Genomic DNA, 8,806 nt, shown 5'->3' with positions numbered 1-8,806 from the left:
AAAAAATTCCCTCTTTCCTCCAAGCACCTCTCGACCGCTCTCTCTCTCTCTTGCTCTTGCAGCAATCTTTTCTCTTGTTCTCTTCTAGCAAGGATAATATTGAGATTCCAATTCCGGTGAAGTGTGGACAAATTAGAGGGTTCCTGCGTCGGAGCCTTAAGTGAACAATATTTCAATCGGACATTAGACAACGAAGGTATCGCATTTCTACCTCTCTTATTCTTCGGTCTATGTATTTTCACCTCAGCCTCGTTTATGCTTATTTTATTTCTTTATACATTGAACGTCTGGGAATTCTAAGGTACACCCCTTTGATTCATTTTTTACGCTTTAATTTTTATTATTATGTGTTTTTGCTTACCATTTTCTCTAGCTCGTTCCCAGACCATACCACGCGTTCCCTCACCTCCAACGAGGTTTTTCTCCATGTGAATCGTAAAAGTGAGACATGATAAATTGTGTTTGTGGATCTAAGCCCACTAGGAAATAATTTTTTGGATCCCCACTTGAGAGTGGTGAGCTTTTGTATAAATAGTGGGTGGTTTAAAGACTAAAGACCATGTATTCAACTTTACAATCATTTATTGATTATGCTTTACACTTTTATGTAGATATGTCTAAAATCCCTTTAACTCTGATTATAAAAAATGACAAAGAAGCCTTTTGCTAGAAAAATATGCTTGCCAATGGTCTATTGAATTTGATCCATACATATGTTTATGGACTATTGAATATTCTGGCTAGAAGTGGATACTCATACTTCAAAACCTTTATCGATGATCAATAACGGTATACTTATATTTACCTTATGAGGTACAAGTTTAAGGGCTTGGAAGATTTAAAGTATTCAGACTTGAAGTTGAGAATCAAACTGGCAGAAAATACCAAGACCCTTCAGTGGGACCGAGGTGGCGAGTACTTGAGAGTTTGGGGTAGCTCCGCACACTTCAAGAGTCTATTGGGAGATACACTGGACTCAAGGTCCAGTTTGTGCAGGTTTATCGGTTATTAGAATGAAACTGTAAGATATTATTTCTATGACCCTTCAGAGAAAAAGGTCTTCATCTCGAGAACTGCAACGTTCTTGGAGAAAGGTTTTCCTACAGATACCAACGGGATGAGGTACTCCTTGAGGAATCAAGTAAGGTACCTCAGCAGGACACAACAACATCATCTGCACCTATGGTTCCTATTGATGGTATTCCAGTCCTCTGTAGGTTGGCAAAGTACCCTAACCACCTAGTAGGTATGGGTTTCTAGGTTTGACTAGTCAGTTAGACAACAATCTAAGGATATACAACAAAGTTATGTCGGGCATCGACTTAGATAAGTGGCTTGAGGCCGTGAGATCTGAAATGGCCTTGATGGGTTCAAACAAGGTTTCGAACCTGCAGGCCCACCTAAAGGTGTTAAGCTTATTGGGTATAAATGGGTCTACAAACGTAAGCTTAGAGCTGACCTGGAGGTTACTATCTTCAAGGCCACACTTGTGTCGAAGGGGTACATTTAACAATCTGGGGTCGATTTTGAGAAAACCTAATCGTCCGTAGCCACGGCCAAGCCTTCGGGTATTACTTGCCATAGCAACATGGTATGACTATGAAGTATAGTATATAGATGTGAAAACGACATTCTTTAAATAGTTTCGCTGAGGTAGAAATCTACTTGAATTAGTAGCAAGGTTTCACTTTTGTTGGAGAAGAGTAGAAGGTATGTCGTCTCCAAATATCCATCTATGACCCCAAAAAAAAATTTTGAAGCTGGAACATGCATTTCGATGAAGTCATACGAGGCTATGATTTCATCAAAGATGAATTTGATCCTTGTATATAAAAGAAGGTTAGTGGGAGCTCGGTTGCGTACCTTGTGCTTTATGTGGACAACATCTTACTTATTGGAATGATGCTAAGATGTTAAGTGACACTAAAGCTTAATTGTCCACTCAATTTTTCATGAAGGATATGAGCTAGGCTTCCTACATCCTTGGCATCGAGATCTACAAGGATAGATCTAGAAGGATGTCGGAATTGACCCAATCCTCGTACATTGAGAAGGTCTTTAAGAGATTCGAAATGAAATACTCAAAATGAGGATGTTAGAATAAGTGACCAGAAAACCAATTAGAATGGCTACTTTATAATCTATTTAAGCAAATTGTTTTTATTTTGTAATATTGAATTAAATGAATAAGAGTAACTATTCATTTGGCTTTATTTTGTTGTTCTTACTCATGTAATTTTCATACATTGCAACAAAGTCCACAGATCACTAATCAACCAATGAAGTTAGGTTATGCATTTAATGACAACTATGAAACCAACTTTCAAGGGTTAGATCTGAAATATTCCAAATCGAGAGCCCCGAGAATGGGCATTGAGGGTTCTATTCAGACTTGCACTAAATACTACATCCATAAAATAGGTGTCCTGTTTCATAGGCAACAGACGTATGATGTCTATGCAATTTTAGTAGGTGGTTGACAAAGATTGTTAAATCGACTGAACTGACTCGAAGGGAGTCGTCATATGGAAGATAGTGAAGCTTGATCGATATGACTTGAACTCTTCGGCTTCGATAGTATGGGATTTAATCCACAGACTTGAGGATCCGCACAATCTCATATATGGGACCACTATATCTGGGGCCTGGTAAAAGATGATCATGTTCTAATGTGGTTATTATAAGTCTGCTTCTAGTGCAGTCAGAATGTGTATGAAGATTGGTGAATTCCACGAGAGGATCCGTCACCTATGCATTCTAATGTGTGTTGTGCTCCCGGGAGTTTGTGGCCACAGCGGGTGTCAAATAGGAAAGTGTTTTTCTATATTGATCAAGTGGAGAAATATAATAAAAATATTAAGTATAGATGTCTAGTCCAGGATGAGAATCAATGATCAATTCCATGCTCTAGACTAAGACTAGGAGATGGCCGATGGAAGGACAGTACCCGTATGACACTTGGTAGCCTTAAGATCACGCCATTTTCACCTATTTTCTAGTGCCATGGACCCATGGTGACGGGTTCTTTCGAATTAAGTGTTAATTGAAACTGATTAATTTAATATGATTTAATTATTCTAGTGAAAATATAGTTTTCAATTAAATTGTATGTTGACACAAGCCCAAGTCTAGCTGAGAATGAATTAATTCTAGAAGGAGTGAATTAATTTAAAGTAATTCGAGTGATTAAATGATATGATCATTTAAATGGGAGAACCTCATGTGATGGGAAGCCCGAAATTTAATTAATGAGATTAATTAAATTTCAGTTAGGTTTAATTTATTTGATAAGATCAATTTTAATGAACCAAATGAATTAATTAATAGGATCAATTAATTAAAGTTTTGATTTGATAATTTAATGAGATTAAATAAACTGGATTAGACTCAATTATTTTATGGATTAATTAATTGGGCTATAGGCTAGGATTTATTTGATAAGATCAAATAAATTTCATTTGGGCTTTCATTTTGATTAGTTGGGCTATAAGCCTATACGTTTAATTTATTTTAAATTAATTTCAATAGGATATATACATATGTAGCCCTAGCTTGAATATATATATATATTTATATGTGATATACATATATATATATATATGAGGATCTAAAGATGATGGAGTTATTGCTTGAGTACTTATGGTACTAGTAGGTAGTGTACTATGGGGACACACATCATACCTATTTTTGACATGACATGCAATATATACATATATACATACAATAAGTATATAAAATGTCTCTTGTGTATGTGTGTGTGTATGTAGTGTATAAGCTTGTATATATGTCAATTTGTATATGATACAAAAGACAACACTACTCCTCCTTCACACTTATCATCTTGACAACTCTCTTCTCCCTCTATTTGTCTCCATTCTTGTTTCAAGTTAGAGCAAGGTCCCCTTAAGTTTGATATACTAAGTTAATAGTGTAATCAATTCTCTTATACTACATACAATTTACCTCTAGCAAGGTTTGTTGTAGACTACTTGGGTATAGTGTGTGTTAGACAAAGATGAGATCTTGTTGATCTTTGCATGAGCACATGGTTGGAGGAGAAAAGTTTGAAGAAAGTTTTAAAATCGAAAAGATAAAATTTCGTGATTACATTTCCATCACTTGATATTGCAATAGCCACTTGTTTTATTTCAAACTTATTTTATGCTTGTTGAGTGCCTAATGCCCGAAATTAAGGGACTAGTTCACTTTCGGCTTAATATTTAAATATGCTTATTTTCATGCTTCCATTGCATTCTTTCCAAATCCCAGGCCATACTGATTCTTTCAGAGGATTCCTTCCAATGAGGAATGAAATTAAGTTGTCCAAGAAGCAGCCTCCCAAGTCTAATGAGGAGCTTAAGCAGATGTTTCAGACATCCCCTATGCTTCAACCATAGGCAACATTCAGTATGTTGTCCAATGCAGCAGGCGTGATATCACATTTTCTTTGAGTGTAACGAGTAGATATCAGGCGTATGTCGGGGAGGCACACTAGAGTGCAGCCAAGATCATGCTTAAGCATGTATAAAAAAACTAAGGAATTGTTTTTCATATACAGTGGTAGAGAGTTGATATTGGAAGGCTACAACATGCTAGATTCCAATCGACGATGAGATGGCAAGTCTCAATTAGGTTTTGTATTCAAGCTGAATGGTGGTTTGGCTGCTTGGAAAAGTTCGAAGCAGGCTAACACAGCCGATTTTACTACAAAAGCTAAATACATAGCTCCTTTGGAAGCAGCTAAGGAGGCGGCTTAAATGAAAAATTACATCCAATGGTTGGGTGTAGTACTAGCATTGTTGAGCCGGTGGATATCTTCTATGATAACAACAAGACGATATCACAAGCAAAGAAACTGAGATCTCATCACGGTTCTAAACACATTCTTAGACACTACAATATTCTTAGAGATATGGTGAGCAGAGGTGACGCTCGGATGGACTGAATCAGCGTAGTAGAACACACAACAAATCCATTAACTAAACCAGTGTAGCAAATTGCTCATGCTTAGCATCTTAATAAGATGGGCTTCAGGTTGATGGGTGATTGGTTTAGGTCAAATGAGAGATTGTTAGAATAGGTGACTAAAACGTCAATTAGATTGGCCATTATGTAATCTACTTGAAGGAAAATCGAGATCATTTTCAATTTAGTCCCATATGTTATATTTTTCTCACATTGCATCCCATATATTAAGAAAAATTCTCAATGTTAGTTTCACGTGACTATCCCATTAAAAATTGGATGAAAAACTCATGTGGCCTGGACATGAAACTAGATTTTGGTGGGAAAAAAATGGCTTTATTAGGGGAAAATGGAAACTAAGGCTCAAACGAACATTTTTACACTCAAAAAATTAATTTTAAAAACTGCAAAGGGACCCATATCAACCAAGTGTAGAAGAAATTATGTGAATGAAGAACCCACGTTATTGGAGGCAAGGGATATTTGAGGACTTCGTGGATAAACAATAATCCAAGTATAAGATTTTACAATTGTGGAGAAGTTGCGCGTGGGTGTGATTTTTTGTTTGGCAAGATCCATTAATGTGTAGAAGATCTAGTGTTGTTATACTTGGGTTGCAAAGCAAAGTGAAGAACATGGAAGAAGAAATGGAAAAGCTTCAAGGTGCATTCGAGAGTGAAATTATTGTTTTATGTATTACGGATGTCTTGGATAATTTTCTATATTAGTTATTGGGGTTGAGTGTATTGGATGGGGTTAGCAGATTAGAGTCAAGTACACTGCGATTATTGCTTAAATTATTTTGATTTCAGATTTATTTTGGATAGGAAGAATTTTTGGTTCTAGGTTTGTGGGATTTTTGGTAGATTAGGGAAACAAAAATGAAATCTCGTTTCTTCAAGTCAACCATAGTATGCATGTGATGCTCACGCGTAATGTTTCCCCAAAAGAATCAGCCTTCTTGACGACCATCCTTACTTCACGTGACTTTTTTGTTAAAATTTGGATCGAAAAATCACTTGGGACTAATAATGAGAATTTTTTTTAATCTATGGGACACAAAGTGAGAAATGTGTAGTATACAGGACTATATTGAAAATGAACCTATTATATGGGGATAAAAAATGCGATTATTCCTCTACTTGACAAACTCGATGTAATATAATATTATCCAATGAATAATTATTTATTATTGGCTTTATCATTTTTGTACTCATTTAATGTGACATGCCCTCCGTAATCACAATAATTACCCTAACAAACTCATATTTATCCCAATAAGATAACTCATCTTTCATCAATATTTATATAAACTTCAAACGAATAAGATATTACATTAAATTTTTGGTATAATATTGTTATATCTATATAGCTAGAGCTCCCGACTTAAGATGACACTGCTGACCCACCTATACGGCTGGCAACTGGCTTATGATCTATCTCTTGAAAAAAAATTGGTAAATTGATGAGTTCTTAACTCAGTAAGTATTAGCTAATTAGCATATATATATATATACATTCACATATAGGCACGTATAACATAAACCGAATTCCATTTCATGATCACAATCAACCAGTATTCTTTTAAGAATAACGAAATTTCAATTTCAATAATACCAACCAATTGATACTTATCACACAATATCATGAAATCACGAAGTAATAATTTCAATAATCAAGCGAAACCAATATCAGAAACAAACACCATGTACAACATGATTCATACGTCATTAAAGTTTAATTCTCTTAATTATTAATTATTTTCTTTTGGCCCCGCTTAACCTAACTGAATCATATTCAAAGATTTTGCCGGCTCTCATCATCTCAATCAATATTACACAATCATCAGCATAGAGTACCCATCGTATGTGATATCCCCATACTAGCCAAGTGTGTGTAATCCCAGTATAGGATATCACACCAAACCTGGCACCCCCACACTACTCCAAAGGGTAGCTAACAGCACAGGATATTTCCTGTTTATCCGAAATACCCCGGTACCCTTTGCTCCATGGTACCTGGCTATGTATTCATTTTCCTCATATCATATATCACATCATCATGATAGCACACAACTCTTCATCAAGCACATGACATCTTCGTAAACCATTAAATATGTCCAGGTTAAGTAAGCCATCTTTTTATCTCAATAAATCATTCACGTTTTATCAACTTCATAATTCAACTCTGTTCGATACTCATCTTAATGTATCATCTGTCCATTGACAACTTCACAATTTGACTCCAATCAATCATCTAATAGAAACGTGTCGCAATGATTTATAACAACTCCATCATTCATTTTTATTCAACAACAAAATAGAGGTTTCTCATAATTAATCACCGTACATATATATGTAGTATACTCAACCATAGGCACAACCAATAACGATCATTTTCCAAACAACCATATAATTCAACTAAACACGCAACAGTTCCTAAGCAAATCCCATGTAGACACGTTGATATATATATATATAGATGCAATTAATTATACTTACCTGAAATTCCAAATGGTTACATTAATAGAAAAATCAATTCAACCATGTTCTTTGTTCTCGTGTTCTATAGTAAATTACAATATATATATATAACTAATAAATTATAAATATCTTAAATTTTAAATAAAATATTATATAATATTCATATATTTTTCACAAATCTTTAATATTCTATAATATCGAAAACCAACCCTTCATTCCATTTTCTTTTAAATAACAAACCTTCTTAAGCTTCCAAGGTATATATTTAATTTATCAAAATAACTCCTAAGAATTCATTTAATCACACCCCTCTTATCTTTATAACTATCGTTCTTAATAACATTCCTAAATTGAATTATCATGAGAAACTCATTTTCTTTTTAATAATCATAATATTTCTCAGATATAATTTTTAAATATTTCTTAAATATAGTTTTCGAATATTTCTATGAATTTCTATCAATTCCTTGTTACTATAGAATTTTATTATTTAGTCAATAGGCCCGATAAAATTGAGTAAATTAACTATAGTAATAATTAAATCTAGCTAACTTTATAATTTAATTAACCAACTACAATATTCTTAAGTCAAATGTGCTATTTAATTACACACTAATTTAAATGGTCAAACTCATAAAATTTTTCAATTAAATATTACGTCTATCAACATAAATTACATTTAGTAAATAAACTAATTAAATAAAATAATTATATAAATTAAAATTATAAATTTCACATACCTGTTTATGTCCGTGAATGTGTGAAAATGTGTGCTTTTGTAATTTGTGGTGTGTGTGTGTATGCAAAGTTCATGTTTCAAAATAAAGGGATGAGGCGGTGGAGGTGATGGCCCACCACCTGCTATATTCTCTTTCTCTCTCTCTCTATATATATATATATACATAGATATATTTTATTATTATTATTTATTTATTTTTATTTTATTTAATTTTTTTTAAAATACCAATTTACGTCCTACCTATTTTTTTAATTAATATAATTTGCTTCCAAATATTATAATGAAGTTCAATGTATATCATTCAAGTTTTAATATATTTGAATCTCAACTTATAATTTATTTATAATTAGATTTGAATTTCTAAACAAATATCAATTAGTCTCTCAGTTATCTATAAAATTTTATGGATGTCACATTTAATTATGTTGAAATCTATTAATATCAAAACAAAGCCCACAGACCATTTAGACAATCCATGTAGTTGGATTGCACATTGGATAGTGGTTATGAAATCAATTGATGAGAATTCGATCTGAAACGTTCCAAATCAAGAATCTCAAAATTGAACATCGAGTATCATATAGAGATTTGCACTAAGCACTGGGCCTTGGGTTTATTC

The sequence above is a fragment of the Sesamum indicum genome, linkage group LG11 (assembly GCF_000512975.1).
Source record: "Sesamum indicum cultivar Zhongzhi No. 13 linkage group LG11, S_indicum_v1.0, whole genome shotgun sequence".
Taxonomy (NCBI): domain Eukaryota; kingdom Viridiplantae; phylum Streptophyta; class Magnoliopsida; order Lamiales; family Pedaliaceae; genus Sesamum; species Sesamum indicum.
This window is presented reverse-complemented; position numbering follows the sequence as displayed.